Raw genomic sequence first — 17,492 nt, 5'->3', positions numbered from 1 at the left:
CTATCTATCTATCTATCATGTGCAGTGTTGCTATTGCCAGGTGGTCCCAGGATATTAGAGAGACAAGGTGGGTAAGGTAATATCTTTTATTGGACCAACTTCTGTTGGAGAGAGACAAGCTTTCGAGCTGACACAGAGCTCTTCTTTGGGTTTGGGAAAGGTACTCAGAGTGTCCCAGCTAAATACAAGGTGGAAATGTTTGTTTAGCATAAATAGTTAACAAATATTTCAAGGGACCTTTCAAAGTGAAGTGGCCAATTAACAGCCCACCAGTCATTGAGGGAGGTGGGGAGAGAAAGGGAAAAGGAAGACAGCTGGGGGTGGGGGGATTGTTAGTGGGTTACAGATTGTTGTAATAAGCCATAAATTCAGTGCCTCTGTTCAGTGCAGGATTTTTAATGTCTAGCAGAGTTATCAATTTACACTCCCAGGCTCATCTTTTGAAAGCATTGTGCAGGTTACCTCTGAGAATGAGGACTGATAGATCACTGTATAGCTGGCCTCATCCTCAAAGAGAGGTTGGTCCAATAAAAGATATTACCTAATGCCCCTTGTCAATCTATCTATTGTGATACATACACTTCCATGTAGCCATCTGTCTCATGTATCCATATACTGCCATACATATTCAGCCAACTAAGCATCCATCTATGGTATTTAAAAAGGTCTTCATCACCAGGCTGTTTATGTATCAAACACAATTCAAAGGCATAGATGTCAAATCAAAAAATTATTTTCTGCCCTCACTTCCCCAAAGCAGGTTAAGGGACCTGTTTCTTGAGGCTGGGATTTTCCAAAACATCTAGGGCAGTTCAGTGTTGACAAATGCAAAGTAATGCACATTGGATTCCCAACTATACATACAAAATAATGGGATCTAAATTAGCTGTTACCACTCAAGAGAGGGATCTCGGAGTCATTGTGGATAGTTCTCTGAAAACATCCACTCAATGTGCAACGGCAGTCAAAAAACTGAACAGAATGTTGGTAATCATAAGGAAAGGGATAGATAATAAAATAGAACATTTCATATTGCTTCCATATAAATCCAGGGTGCACCCACATCTTGCATACTGCATGCAGATTGGTTGCCCAATCTCAAAAAAGATATATTGGAATTGGAAAAGGTTCAGAAAAGAGCAACAAAAATGATTAGGGGGATGGAACAGCTTCCATATGAGGAGAGAATAAGACTGAGACTTTTCAGCTTGCAAAAGAGACAACTAAGGGGTGATATGATACAGATCTACAAAATCATGACTGGTGTGGAGAAAATAAATAAGGAAGTGTTATTTATTCTTTCTCATAACACAAGAACCAGGAGTCACCAAATGAAATTAATAGGCAGCAGGTTTAGAACAAACAAAAAGTATTCCTTCCTACAACACACAGTCAACCTGTGGAACTCCTTTCCAGAAGATGCTGTGAAGGCCAAGACTATAACAGGGTTCAAAAACGAACTAGAGAAATTCATGGGGAATAAGTCCATCGATAGTTATTAGCCAGGATGGGCAGGGATGGTGTCCCTTGCCTCTTTTTGCCAGAAGCTGGGAATGGGCAACAGTGTGGATCACTTGATGATTACCTATTGCGTTCATTCCCTCTGAAGTACCTGACATTGACCACTGTCAGAAGATACTGGGCTAGATGGACCTTTGGTCTGACCCAGTATTGTTGCTCTTATATTCCAATGTTCAGTTATTGACATTCAGTGAGAGCTGTTCGGCTAATTCCCGTAGATGGATTTGAAGATCGTACGATTCTGAGTATTCTCTCTCTCTCTGGTGTCATTCCTGGGGGAAGGCTCTGTGGTAAAGCTGTGCCTTGCTACTCATCCATAGCCACTGAAAAAAACACCTCCTCCTGAGAGTTTGGATTCCAGTGTCCATCCGGACCATGGAATCCATATGATGCAGGTCATTAAGTCGATTTGATATTAATTACTGGACTTTTAATCAAAAAGCTGGGTTCTCTTTTCATCTCTTCCACTGACCAGCTGTGTGATTGTGGGTTAGTTACTGCCCTTCCCCATGCCTCAGTTTCCCCTCTCACCTTTTTTTTTTGTCTTGTCTTTTTAAACTGTTCTTCAATGTAGGGACTGGCTTGTGCTAGGTGTAAGTACATTGCCTACCATAATGAGGTCCAAGTCTTTGTCATAGAACACACATAAAGCTCACCTGCCTCTCTGCTGAGCGGCAAAGCAGTGAGAGGCTCAGAAATGGAGGATCTGAGAGAGTGAGACAACACTGCTCAAACAAAGGAGGGAGGTGCACCTCAGGAGTCATGGTGAGGAAGGTCAAACTTCCCTGGTCTGTTGTTATTACTTCAGCCCAGAAAAGAGTAATTCCCCGGGGGTTGGGGGGGTTCTGATAATGTTATGAGCACCCCACACATCCTGCTTCTCAGGAACAGATTTCTCTTTGGTGATTGAATGCCTGATATAAGCTCCCCTTCCTGGAATCCATGACAAAGAGCTAGCATGACTGACCCCCATCTCGGGCATGACAAGAAGGTTGAACTAGATGCCTGCCAAGTTAAGAGCTGCAAACCTCTGCGGCTCAAGTCCAAAGTTGCACCAAACGCTCTCTGCGGGCCACATAACACACAGGCTGGCCAGGAGGTTACATGACAAATGTGCTTTTACCCATGCATGCTGAGCTGGCCTCTCCATGATGTAGGTCAGGACTGCTGTGGGGTCTGATTGTGATTCCCTGCCCACCCCATCACTTAACAGCAGGTCTTGTTAACTACAGCAATCAGTCCCAGTGGTGGGAGTAGGACTTAAGAGCCCTGGATTCTATTCCCAGCTATGCTATTAGCCCGTTGGTTGACTTTGTGCAAATCACATCCCTGCCTGGTGCCTCAGTTTCCCTGTCTGTATAATGGGGATAATGATACACAGTACATCTCACTTAATCATTGCCCTGTCTTTGTCGGGGCCTCAGGCACTGGTGAACTTTGGTCCCTACTATTCTTTGCCTGTGGCACATAACCACCTAGTGTCCTGTGGGCTGTAACATTTTGGTCTAATTTTCATTTTGGGGTTTAGCATGCAGATGCTGGGTGATGCTGGTGTTCTGTGATCTACAGAGGGTCGGACTGGATGGCCTGGTGGTCCCTTCTGGCCTTAAACTTTGTGACTCTTTGAGAACTGCTTGAGACCTACTGATGAAAAGTGCTATATAAAAATGGGGTAGGACTATCGTTACTCAACAACCTTCCCGAGGAGATCAGTTGAAGCCAGAGTGTGACTGCCTGTAGGAAATGCTGCAGTATCATTCCCTTCAAATAGCCTTTCCACCATCAAAATGGTTTTCACAATGCTGAAATCTCCTTCCCTCTTTAAAACCTCCCCAAAGTAAGTGTGTGTGTGTGTGTGTGTGAGAGAGAGAGAGAGAGGAAGAGGAAGAGGAGGAGGAGCAAAAGAAAAGAAAAGAAGAAGAAGAAGAAGAAGAAGAAGAAGAAGAAATTAATAAACTCTAAAAATATCAAGAGAAAACAAAACAAACAATTTAGCCCAAGCCCAGCTCTAACTCTGGAAAAGGAGACATATCAGAGACCCCATGAAGTCCAGAGGGGACTTAGCTATGGGTACTGATTTTAAATGGAGGGTGCTCAATTACTAGGGTGATGGGTGGCACTATAAAGAACTAAATTAGATAGAACATCCTATTCTATTACAGACCATCTACTGCCCTTATCACTGTGGGGGTTAGGTTGGGCATTAAGGTAATACTGTCATTTGCCCAGCTAATTTTCTTACTTCGATTTGTAAGCCCCTTGTGGCATCCCTTTTTATTTATTTGTACCTTCCACAGCATAAGAGGGCCCTGAATGTTAACCTGGTATTAATTATAATAATATAATTGTTTTATTATAGGAGCCTAAAGGAGTTGTGCTCCCAACTCCATTTCAATGAGCTGCAAACTCATTAGGTGCCTAGTGCTTTTAAATTCATTTGAAAAATCGGAATGTTACTGCACATATCTAAATGCTTCATAAAGACTCCTTTAATTGTATAAACTAAACTAACCTCACTGAAGCCCTTAGGCTGGGATTTCCAAAGGGTGATAGGTGCTCAAACCCCAATGAAATGCACTGAGAGTTGGGCACCTATCTGTTGTAGATTCCTTTGGAAAACTCCACCATAGCCACCTCTGGAGAGACGTATCAGATATGTCTGTCAGTCTGACAAGACCTAACATATTTCCTGTGTCTTTATCATCCTCTGCACTGTACCTTCTATGTCTCCAGCTCAACTTGTTTTATCTTTGCTGTCATGTAGAAAGCAAGCAAGCAAGTCAGTCAGTCACTAATTTCAGGAAGCCGTGGCACCTCCCATATTTGCATTTGTAAATTCCGAAGACTGAACTTTTAGATCATACCTGTTTGGGTGCAAACGTCCTTCAAGCTGACATATTATAACCATGACTGAAAACAAAACAAACAAACAAAACATCAAACCACTGGGAAAGTATCAGGGACTTCAGCCTGTTTGGACAGGGATCGGGGTGCGAGCTCACATTGTTCGGAAATGCTTGATGAGTCTGTAACAAGAAGCCCTTTTATCATCATCCCGCTCTGAACAGACATCTGTTCTCCCCAGAGAAGATCAATTTGCTTTGTTCTGATGGTTCCTCTGGGCCAGAACACTTTGAACCACCTGAGAGTCCCTTCCATATCAGCAAACTACCCCAGCCTTCCCAAGAGAGATGGGGGTAAATATTATTGTGCAGACTGGCTCTGACTGGAAAGTGAAAAGAATAACAACAGATTTGCAAACGTTTACAGGAGTGATTGCATTATTGCACTATTGCCACATTGTATTCTTGTGCCGTTTGTCTGTCTCCATCTTTTGTCTTTCGTCATATACTTAGATTAGAGGCAAAAAACTGGGCTATTAGATTTTTATCCCTAAATGTCAGTAAATCCCAATTTCACCATACACACATAAATCAAGGGAAAACATTTCCATCGATAATAACTGAAATTTACTGATTGGCCAAGTAAGGAAAATGCAGCTGGAGTCTGATTTGAGGATATTTACTTTGCATATTTTGATATGATGTCAACAAGTTGTGTTTTGATGGTGTATAAAGCTGCAACTTTTTGAATCTCAGCATCTGCTGTCATTAAATAATTGTCTGACACATCCTTTTCCCTGACCCCTCCTCCCCATCTCCCCATTTCCTGCAACAGTGAACATTTAAATGGATTAAAAATAGGGGAAATGCTTAAAACCCATAATTTTGTGCAAATGTACAAAAATAAATCAAGACAAATGGGAAAATGCTTTAAATAACCTTGATATCATTGATAAATATATAGCATCAATAAAAAAATGAAGTCTGACAACCCTCGATATAATGAAAAGGAGTACTTGTGGCACCTTAGAGACTAACCAATTTATTTGAGCATGAGCTTTCGTGAGCTACAGCTCACTTCATCGGATGCATACCGTGGAAACTGCAGCAGACTTTATATATACACAGAGAATATGAAACAATACCTCCTCCCACCCCACTGTCCTGCTGGTAATAGCTTATCTAAAGTGATCATCAGGTTGGGCCATTTCCAGCACAAATCCAGGTTTTCTCACCCTCCACCCCCCCCCCCCCCACACAAATTCACTCTCCTGCTGGTGATAGCCCATCCAAAGTGACAACTCTTTACACAATGTGCATGATAATCAGGTTGGGCTATTTCCTGCACAAATCCAGGTTTTCTCACATCCCCCCCACCCCCATACACACACAAACTCACTCTCCTGTTGGTAATAGCTTATCCAAACTGACCACTCTCCAAGTTTAAATCCAAGTTAAACCAGAACATCTGGGGGGGGGTAGGAAAAAACAAGAGGAAATAGGCTACCTTGCATAATGACTTAGCCACTCCCAGTCTCTATTTAAGCCTAAATTAATAGTATCCAATTTGCAAATGAATTCCAATTCAGCAGTTTCTCGCTGGAGTCTGGATTTGAAGTTTTTTTGTTTTAAGATAGCGACCTTCATGTCTGTGATTGCGTGACCAGAGAGATTGAAGTGTTCTCCGACTGGTTTATGAATGTTATAATTCTTGACATCTGATTTGTGTCCATTTATTCTTTTACGTAGAGACTGTCCAGTTTGACCAATGTACATGGCAGAGGGGCATTGCTGGCACATGATGGCATATATCACATTGGTGGATGTGCAGGTGAACGAGCCTCTGATAGTGTGGCTGATGTTATTAGGCCCTGTGATGGTGTCCCCTGAATAGATATGTGGGCACAATTGGCAACGGGCTTTGTTGCAAGGATAAGTTCCTGGGTTAGTGGTTCTGTTGTGTGGTATGTGGTTGTTGGTGAGTATTTGCTTCAGGTTGCGGGGCTGTCTGTAGGCAAGGACTGGCCTGTCTCCCAAGATTTGTGAGAGTGTTGGGTCATCCTTTAGGATAGGTTGTAGATCCTTAATAATGCGTTGGAGGGGTTTTAGTTGGGGGCTGAAGGTGATGGCTAGTGGCGTTCTGTTATTTTCTTTGTTAGGCCTGTCCTGTAGTAGGCAACTTCTGGGAACTCTTCTGGCTCTATCAATCTGTTTCTTTACTTCTGCAGGTGGGTATTGTAGTTGTAAGAAAGCTTGACAGAGAACTTGTAGGTGTTTGTCTCTGTCTGAGGGGTTGGAGCAAATGCGGTTGTATCGCAGAGCTTGGCTGTAGACGATGGATCGTGTGGTGTGGTCAGGGTGAAAGCTGGAGGCATGCAGGTAGGAATAGCGGTCAGTAGGTTTCCGGTATAGGGTGGTGTTTATGTGACCATTGTTTATTAGCACTGTAGTGTCCAGGAAGTGGATCTCTTGTGTGGACTGGACCAGGCTGAGGTTGGTCGTGGGATGGAAATTGTTGAAATCATGGTGGAATTCCTCAAGGGCTTCTTTTCCATGGGTCCAGATGATGAAGATGTCATCAATATAGCGCAAGTAGAGTAGGGGCTTTAGGGGACGAGAGCTGAGGAAGCGTTGTTCTAAATCAGCCATAAAAATGTTGGCATACTGTGGGGCCATGCGGGTACCCATAGCAGTGCCACTGATCTGAAGGTATACATTGTCCCCAAATGTGAAATAGTTATGGGTAAAGACAAAGTCACAAAGTTCAGCCACCAGGTTAGCCGTGACATTATCGGGGATAGTGTTCTTGACGGCTTGTAGTCCATCTTTGTGTGGAATGTTGGTGTAGAGGGCTTCTACATCCATAGTGGCCAGGATGGTGTTATCAGGAAGATCACCGATGGATTGAAGTTTCCTCAGGAAGTCAATGGTGTCTCGAAGGTAGCTGGGAGTGCTGGTAGCGTAGGGCCTGAGGAGGGAGTCTACATAGCCAGACAATCCTGCTGTCAGGGTGCCAATGCCTGAGATGATGGGGCGCCCAGGATTTCCAGGTTTATGGATCTTGGGTAGTAGATAGAATATCCCAGGTCGGGGTTCCAGGGGTTTGTTTGTGCGGATTTGATCTTGTGCTTTTTCAGGAAGTTTCTTGAGCAAATGCTGTAGTTGCTTTTGGTAACTCTCAGTGGGATCATAGGGTAATGGCTTGTAGAAACTCATGTTGGAGAGCTGCCGAGCAGCCTCTTGTTCATATTCCGACCTATTCATGATGACAACAGCACCTCCTTTGTCAGCCTTTTTGATTATGATGTCAGAGTTGTTTCTGAGGCTGTGGATGGCATTGGGTTCTGCATGGCTGAGGTTATGGGGCAAGTGATGCTGCTTTTCCACAATTTCAGCCCGTGCACGTCGGCAGAAGCACTCTATGTAGAAGTCCAGTCTGCTGTTTCGACCTTCAGGAGGAGTCAACCTAGAATCCCTCTTTCTGTAGTGTTGGTAGGGAGACCTCTGTGGATTAGTATGTTGTTCAGAGGTATTTTGGAAATATTCCTTGAGTCGGAGACGTCGAAAATAGGATTCTAGGTCACCACAGAACTGTATCATGTTCGTGGGGGTGGAGGGGCAGAAGGAGAGGCCCCGAGATAGAACAGCTGCTTCTGCTGGGCTGAGAGTATAGTTGGATAGGTTAACAATATTGCTGGGTGGGTTGAGGGAACCATTGCTGTGGCCCCTTGTAGCATGTAGTAGTTTAGAAAGTTTAGTGTCCTTTTTCTTTTGTAGAGAAGCAAAGTGTGCGTTGTAAATGGCTTGTCTAGTTTTAGTAAAATCCAGCCACGAGGAAGTTTGTGTGGAAGGTTGTTTTTTTATGAGAGTATCCATTTTTGAGAGCTCATTCTTAATCTTTCCCTGTTTGCTGTAGAGGATGTTGATCAGGTGATTCCGCAGTTTCTTTGAGAGCGTGTGGCACAAGCTGTCAGCATAGCCTGTGTGGTATGTAGATTGTAATGGATTTTTTACCTTCAGTCCTTTTGGTACGATGTCCATCTGTTTGCATTTGGAAAGGAAGATGATGTCTGTCTGTATCTGTACAAGTTTTTTCATGCAGTTGATAGATTTCCACTCCATACGGCTAAATGCAGTGCCTTGCATAATGACAGGTTTCAGAGTAACAGCCGTGTTAGTCTGTATTCGCAAAAAGAAAAGGAGTACTTGTGGCACCTTACAACGGTCAGTTTGGATGAGCTATTACCAGCAGGAGAGTGAGTTTGTGTGTGTATGGGGGTGCGGGGGATGTGAGAAAACCTGGATTTGTGCAGGAAATAGCCCAACTTGATTATCATGCACATTGCGTAAAGAGTTGTCACTTTGGATGGGCTATCACCAGCAGGAGAGTGAATTTGTGTGTGGGGGGGTGGAGGGTGAGAAAACCTGGATTTGTGCTGGAAATGGCCCAACCTGATGATCACTTTAGATAAGCTATTACCAGCAGGACAGTGGGGTGGGAGGAGGTATTGTTTCATATTCTCTGTGTATATATAAAGTCTGCTGCAGTTTCCACGGTATGCATCCGATAAAGTGAGCTGTAGCTCACGAAAGCTCATGCTCAAATAAATTGGTTAGTCTCTAAGGTGCCACAAGTACTCCTTTTCTTTTTGCGAATACAGACTAACACGGCTGTTACTCTGAAACCTCGATATAATGTACTCAGTTTATAGCAGTGCAGTGTATGGGAGTTAGATAGTATCCCTTTAAATAATTTGCAAGCCCTGTCATTGCAGTAACCATGTTCTGTGTTTCATAAGCCACCAGAAACCGATGAGAGCAGCAGTGCATGTGGGCCTTGTGCATGTTTGTGTAAATATTTAGCATTTGGGACCCAGCTGTTTCCTGTGTGATTTCTTCCAATTGCTTTGCTGTGCAGAGGAATAGAACCAGCACTCCGTCATAAACTCCAAGAGTTTCAGAAATTGGAATTGTTGAATAATAAAATGGTACATGCTTAGATTGGTGTTTACAAAGGGCACTTAGAGAATTAGGCACCTGATATGTATTGTTTTTTAAGGATTTAGGCACCTAACACTCTTAGAACCCATTTTATATCCCAACCCTCAGGCCCTGATCCTCTGCATCACTTTATGTGCCTGGGGGTGAAATTTATTAGAGCTGGTTGAAAGGGGGTTTTTTTGTTTCCCCTCCCCCATGGAACAAATTGGGCAAAACCTAACAAAACATAAAATAATTTTTGCTGAATTATTTTGTGGAACATTTTTGTTTACAAGCAACAAAAGGAAACTTTCTGGGTTTGGCGTGGTGAGCAGAACCAGTTGAAAAAAATTACAGAGAATGGTTTTTACACTGAAAATTCTGAATTGGCAGAATCAAAGTGTTCCATGGAAACGTACTGTCCAATTCCACAAGGTACCTGGGTAGCTGACTCCCTAGGTGGCCAGTTCCTTTGCTGGCAGCCTGGAGGGCGGTTGGTCTCCTTAGCTCCCTGTAGTCCCTGAATGTTCCTGGGCTGCTCAGCTCTCTGGGGAGCCAGATTCTGGACTACCCATCTGTGGGGTAAGAATATGGACTAGATAGCCTCCTGGTTCCCTGACTCCTTGGGCAGCTGGCTCCTGGGCCATCCTGCTCCCCGGGCAGCCAACTCTCCACTCAGAATTGTTCAAAATTTTGTCTTCCGGTTTTCCAACTTTTTGCTTCCATTTGAAATGAAAAAGACAATATCTCGAATGTAAAATTTCCACCACAGCAGAAATCATGGTTCCTGTGCCGCTTTGTGGTTGAGTTTTCAGTCTAGAAATAGTTGGGGTTTCTGCTTGAAATTTTTTGAATGAAAATGTCATGTAGCATTCAGTGGAAAGAGAAAAAAAATGTTTAATTGAAAACCTAATTTTCCACTGAAAAAGTGTGTTGGTGGAAAATTTCCAACTGGCCCTGAAATTCACCCCTTATAGATTTATGTCCCACTAACCACACATGAAAATAGGATTTTAGTGGTGTATAGGCATTGCGTAGCTTTCTATACACACACAAGAATCCCCATGGAATTCATGCTGGGATTTTCCAAGAAGCCAAAGAGAGTTAAGCACCTAAATCCCATTGAATTTACTTATAATTTACGTGTCTAATTCCCTTATGATCTTTCAAAAGTTCCAGCCTCAGGTCTGATCAACACTTAAAAACTAGATTGACCTAGTTATGTCTCTCAGGGCTGAGGAACATTTTGCATCCTGAGCACTGTAGCTAGGCCAGCCTCGTCTCCAGTGTAGATGTAGGTAGGTCATTGGAAAGATTTTTCCATTGATTAGCTACCGCCTCTCAGAGAGGTGGATCAGCTACATCGCTGGAAAAACCCCTTCGACTGATGTAGTTACTATCTACACAAAGGTGCTACAGCAGGATTGCTACAGTGCCATAGTGGTGCTGTTGTAGCTGCTGGCTGCAGTATTTGCAGTAATAAGGCCTAAAAAGTCACTCCTGTGAAGCTCTGAGAATCATCGATTCCCACACAGGTTAATGAAAGTCCAGGGAAGCTCTGCACCTTATCTCAATTGGCCTTAAGAACGAAGGGACAGAGGTAAACATTTCAAAAGTCCTAATTGCCAGATTCTTAAAGGAACCTAGGTGACTAGTATGATTTAAAAAGCATCTCAGCACCTTACACCCATTGAAATCCATGAGTTTTTAGAGGTGCCAATTTTGGTTGGACGCATTCCTGGAAGTTTCATCGCATGATGTAATCTTTAATTAAAGATTGATTTTTAATTCCTGGAGACTACAGAGCAATCCTGGAGGGTTGGCAACGCTGTGAGTTTTACATGCTGAGACACTTTTGGAAATTCTACTAGATGCTTAAATACCTTTAAAAATCTGGCCTTTATGGCCAGATTTTCAAGGATATGTAGGCACTCAGAGATGTACAAAGGTGCCTAGTGTGATTTTCAAAAATGCCAAAGCAGGTTAGGTGTTTAAATTAGTACTTGGCGGGAAATGGTTTTCATGTCCTGTGAGAAGTTTTGAAATTTTTATTTCTTACCCATTTTGAATAAGGATAAAATCTCCAAATCTCAAACTTTTTGCATACTGGTTGATTTTGGGGGTGGGGGAGTCAGGGGTCAGGTCAATAAAAACAAGTTTTGTTTTTTCTATGTTAACCTTTTAAACTTTCTTTACTATAGACTTACTTTCTAAACAAAAAGTTGTTTAGAACTGAAAAAAATGTAACTTTTCATTTACAAAATGTTGAAATGAAATGTTTTGACAATTTGAAAGCTGTTTCTTAAACACGATATATATTGAAATGGGAAAGTTGCTGAAACCAACTCTTTCCCATTTAGGTTTGGTTTTGATGGAGCAGACCCTGACTAACTTGAATGGAAATTGGAGTAGGCTCTAAATCGTGCTCTGAATGAAATCAGTATGGGGAAGATTTTGAAAGCCACCGAAGGGTTACCCAATTCCCCTTATTGAGGTTGCAGGAACAAACCATCCCGATGTGTAGAAAGAATAGTAAATATTACAGGCGACCAGCTTGGCTTAACAGTGAAATCCCTGCTGATCTTAAACACAAAAAAGAAGATTACAAGAAGTGGAAGATTGGACAAATGATCAGGGAGGAGTATACAAATATTGCTCAGGCATGCAGGAGTGAAATCAGGATGACCAAATCACACTTGGAGTTGAAGCTAGCAAGAGATGTTAAGAGTAACAAGAAGGGATTCTTCAGGTATGTTAGCAAGAAGAAGAAAGTCAAGGAAAGTGTGGGCCCCTTACTGAATGAGGGTGGCAACCTAGTGACAGAGGATGTGGGAAAAGCTAATGTACTCAATGCTTTTTTTCCCTGTCTTCATGAACAAGGTCAGCTCCCAGACGACTGCACTGGGCAGCACAGCATGGGAAGGAGGTGACCAGCCCTCTGTGAAGAAAGAAGTGGTTCGGGACTGTCATAAATATAAAGGGAAGGGTAAACACCATTAAAATCCCTCCTGGTCAGAGGAAAAACCCTTTCACCTCTAAAGGGCTAAGAAGCTAGGATAACCTCGCTGGCACCTGACCAAAATGACCAGTGAGGAGACAAGATAATTTCAAAAGCTGGAGGGGGGGTAGAAACAAAGGCTCTCTCTGTCTGTGTGATGCTTTTGCCAGGAACAGAAAGGAATGGAGTCTTAGAACTTAGTAAGTAATCTAGCCAGATATGCGTTAGATTCTGTTTGTTGAAATGGCTGAGAAAATAAGCTGTGCTGAATGGAATGGATATTCCTGTTTTTGTGTCTTTTTGTCACTTAAAGTTTTGCCTCGAGGGATTCTCTATGTTTTGACTCTAATTACCCTGTAAGGTATTTACCATACTGATTTTACAGAGGGGATTCTTTTACTTTTTCTTCTATTAAAATTCTTCTTTTAAGAACCTGATTTCTTTTTCATTGTTCTTAAGATCCAAGGGTTTGGGTCTGTGTTCACCTATGGAAATTGGTGAGGATTTTTATCAAGCCTTCCCCAGGAAAGGGGGTGTAGGGTTTGGGAAGGATTTTTGGGGGAAAGATGTTTCCAAGTGGGCTCTTTCCTGGTTATATATCTGTTAGACGCTTGGTGGTGGCAGCAATAAATCCAAGGGAAAAAGGAAAATAGTTTGTACCTTGGGGAAGTTTTAACCTAAGCTGGTAAAAATAAGCTTAGGAGGTTTTCATGCAGGTCCCCACATCTGTACCCTAGAGTTCAGAGTGGGGAAGGAACCTTGACATGGTGGCAGAGCTGTGGGATTAACCTGAAATCATTTTGAGATCAATTTGAGATTTTTTGAACCAGAAGCACAGATTTTAAAAGGAAATATTTTTTTTCCTTTGGGCTGCTGAAAAGCAGGTTTTAAGCTGAAAGCAGTTAGAGGTTTGTTTTTTTTTTCTCTCTGCTTGGGGGCCAGAGCAGAGACAAAAGGGAATTGTCTTTTGTGAGCTGGAGTTATCTCTACCTAAAGGCAGGGTAGTTAACCTCCTGCAGGGAAATTCATAAGTCTTCACAGACCTTATTTTTTTTTCCTAAGAGCAACTAGAGGAGTTTTCTGCCTATTTACCTGGAGACAAAGGTGTTAGGGTTTTTTTAAGGATTTTTCTGTAGGCTGACAATCACTATCAGAGAACATAGGTATCCGGACAGCACAGCAAAATTTTACAAGCCAACTTTTTTTTTTTGTATTCTTTCTAACTCTCAGATGTAAAGTTAGTTAAAAACAGAGAGGTTAGGATGACAGACTGCACTGTTCAACAGAAGCTGGAATTAGCCAGATATTAGGCTTTGACTTTAGCAAAGATTTTGACACGATCTCCCACAGTATTCTTGCCAGCAAGTTAAAGAAGTATGGGCTGGATGAATGGACTATGAGGTGGATAGAAAGCTGGCTAGAATGTCGGGCTCAACGGGTAGTGATCAATGGCTCCATGTCTAGTTGGCAGCCAGTATCAAGTGGAGTGCCCCAAGGGTCGGTCCTGAGGCCAGTTTTGTTCATTATCTTCATTAATGATCTGCAGGATGGTGTGGATTGCACTCTCAGCAAGTTTGCGGATGATACTAAACTGTGAGGAGAGGTAGATACTCTGGAGGGTAGGGACAAGATACAGAGGGACCTAGACAAATGAGAGGATTGGGCCAAAAGAAATCTGATGAGGTTCGACAAGGACAAGTGCAGAGTGCTGCACTTAGGATGGAAGAATCCCATGCACCGCTACAGACTAGGGACCGAGTGTCTAGGCAGCAGTTCTGCAGAAAAGGATCTAGAGGTTACAGTGGACAAGAAGCTGGTCCATTGTCATGGGCATACATGTGATAGTGTAACTGTAGATATTGATCCAAGAAGCTAAGACTGTTCTTCATTGGCAATAAAGCTGTCTGGGTGGCTTTGCTACAAACAACTCTTCTGGTATTATTGGGCAGTTCAATCGGAGCCTGCTGTATGGGCTATCTGGCCAGAGCCAGTGCAGCATGGAGAGAGAACACACACACACAGCCAACAATAGCACCCTATGTATACGTGAGGCTTGACATGTAAGGCTTGTGTCCAAAGTTCCATTGTTATTTCCAAGGAGCTGGTCTGTGGGCATTTCCCAGACTCGCAACATGTTTCAGTAACAAACCTATGGCAAAATCTCATAACTTCATATACAATGATAATACATATATTTCAACAGGACGGTAATGTTCAGTAGATTATTACTTTTCCAATGATACCTCACAAGGCATACTTTAGACAAAATACATTATAATTTTTTAAAAGTGGTTACCATAATAGTGTAGATTAATGCAATACAGTCTGTTGGACAGACAATCTGATTGAGTTCAGGGAGTAGGTTCCAGTGCCAAGATTTTCAATTACAGGAGCCAGTGATGGGCAGTAGCATACAAGCACTAAGATAAAGACACTCTTCTAGACTGAAGTTTCAAAAGAACCTATGGGGGTTAGCTGCCAACCTCATATGTAAGGTCAATAGGATGTGGTCTCCTAACGCTAAATCCTTATTTAGGCATCTGGCTGATTTTCAATGGTGATTTTCACTCAGTAGTGTTGTGCTGGAGATAGACCCTATTTCTTCCTGTGCCATGGTGGAATGGAAAAAGCAGCCCCATGTTAAAAATCCAGTGGAAGCTCCTGCCTTCTCCCCTGTGAGGACAGGATTTTCAAACCAGCCTATCAGAGTTAAGTGTCCGACTCACATTAACTTTCAGTGGCATTTGGGTGTCTAACCCCCTTAGGTTGCTTTAAAATCCCAACCTCCATCCACACAGGGAAACCTCTCCTTGTGGATCATCATATCAGGAGAGCTTGTTGTCTCTCTGTGTTCATACACACCCCACTCTCTCTCAGAGTCATGAAGAAATGCAGAGCTCTATCATTCTTCTTTTTTGTACTACTCTGACTGGGTACAGAAGGCCCTTATAGATGCAGCCAGAAAACACCACCCCTAAATGTTTGATTCCATCCAGTCCCATTACATCAGGAATGCTCTACATGACCAGCCTGCTGGGCAAAAGGGCCATCATAGCTGTGGTGCTGGCTGAGCCCCGGCTCCACAACCCCATGTACTTCTTCCTAGGCCACCTCTCCCACCTGGACATCTTCTACAGCACAGTCACCGTGCCCAAGATGCTGACCGTCTTCCTCTCGGGGCACCAGACCATCTCATTTGCCAGATGCCTGGCCCAGCTCCACTTCTTCCACTTCCTGGGCAGCAGTGAGGCTTTGCTGCTGCCCGTCATGGCCTATGATCACTACTTGGCCATCTGCAACCCACTGCACTACAGGCTGGTCATGAGCCCACAGGCCTGCCTGCTCCTGGCAGCAGACACCTAGGCCACTGGCTTCCTTCCTGTGCTGATGCACACTGTCATGACATTTCAGGATTTGTGCATTTCTGTGGCCTCAATGAAATCCACCACTTCTTCTGTAATATCAAGCCCCTGCTGAGCCTGGCCTGCAGCAGCAGCACCCGCCTCAACTTGACACTGCTCAACTTCGTCACTGGGAGCATCGCGCTGAGTCCGTTCATCCTCACACTTCTCTCCTACCTCTATATCATTTCCTTCCTCCTCCTGAAGGTCCGCTTTCAGGAATGGCAGGAGAAAGGCCTTTTCCACCTGTGCCTCTCACCTCCCCATGGTATCTATTCTATATGCCGGTCCTTGGTAATTACATGATTGCCTCTCCAGGTTCCTCTCTGAAAGAGACATGATACACATCCTCGTATAGCATCGTCACCCCACTTCTGAACCCCCTGATCTACACCCTGAGAAATAAGGAGGTGAAAACAGCACTAAGGAAATTCCTGAACAGAAAACTTTTCCCTTAAAGAAAAAGAATTAAATGAAGGCAAGCAATGTTCAATTACAATTAAAGCATTTTAGTCTTTGTCTTTTTTAAAAACCCTTTGTATTTTTTTCATTTTCCCCACTTTCTGGTGTCACTACAGGGCAGAGTTAAGGTTGCTTGGCTAGAATAACATCATTTCTCATAAGATGTTTGGATTTTCTTTAACTTTAATGGTGAATATCCTGTGTGTATTGTGGGAAATTTTCAACATCCTTGTAATATATTTATCCTTAAATTACTGATATGTACTCATGTACTCCATCTTAATGTCTGTTGATGGAGACATTTTCAGTTGGAAACAGTCAAAGTTACTTCCCCACTCTAAACTCTAGGGTACAGATTTGGGGACCTTCGTGAAAGACCCCTAAGCTTATTTTTACCAGCTTAGGTTAAAACTTCCCCAAGGTACAAACTGTTTTACCTTCTGTCCCTGGACCTTATGCTGCCACCACCAAAGTGTCGAACAAAAATAACAGGGGAAGTGCTCACTTAGAAATGTCTCCCCCCAAAAATATCCCCCAAGCACTACACCCCCTTTCCTGGGGAAGCCTTGATAAAAATCCTCACCAATTTGCATAGGTGAACACAGACCCTAACCCTTGGATCTTAAGAACAATGAAAAAGCAATCAGGTTCTTAAAAGAGAATTTTAATTAAAGAAGAGGTAAAAGAAAATCCTCTGTAAAATCAGGAAGGGAAATACCTTACAGAGAAGTCAGATTCAAAACATAGACAATCCCTCTAGGCAAAACCTGAAGTTACAAAAAGACACAAAAACAGGAATATACATCCCATTCAGCACAACTTATATTATCAGCCACTTAAAACAGAATCTAACGCATATCTAACTAGATTACTTACTAAATTTTTACAGGAGTTCTGAAGAGCATTCCTGATCTGATCCTGGCAAAAGCGTCACACAGACAGACAGACCCTTTCTTCCCCCACATAGAATCATAGAATATCAGGGTTGGAAGGGACCTCAGGAGGTCATCTAGTCCAACCCCTTGCTCAAAGCAGGGCCGATCCCCAATTAAATCATCCCAGCCAGGGCTTTCTCAAGCCTGACCTTAAAAATATCTAAGGAAGGAGATTCCACCCCTCCCTAGGTAACGCATTCCAGTGTTTCACCACCCTCCTAGTGAAAAAGTTTTTCCTAATATCCAAACTAAATCTCCCCCACTGCAACTTGAGACCATTACTCCTTGTTCTGTCATCTGCTACCACTGAGAACAGTCTAGAGCCATCCTCTTTGGAACCCCCCTCCCCTTT

At 43.0% G+C, this 17,492-nt stretch overlaps 1 pseudogene; it reads left to right on the top strand.

Annotated features, from left to right (window-relative positions):
- Positions 1 to 15,294: 15,294 nt before the first annotated feature.
- On the top strand, positions 15,295 to 16,201 carry LOC140897206 (olfactory receptor 12D1-like; annotated as a pseudogene).
- The last annotated feature ends 1,291 nt before the right edge of the window (positions 16,202 to 17,492 follow it).

The sequence above is a fragment of the Lepidochelys kempii genome, chromosome 13, assembly GCF_965140285.1.
Source record: "Lepidochelys kempii isolate rLepKem1 chromosome 13, rLepKem1.hap1, whole genome shotgun sequence".
NCBI classification, from domain to species: Eukaryota; Metazoa; Chordata; order Testudines; family Cheloniidae; genus Lepidochelys; species Lepidochelys kempii.
Note: the sequence above shows the minus strand (reverse complement) of the source record. Positions and strands in the feature narration are given on the sequence as shown.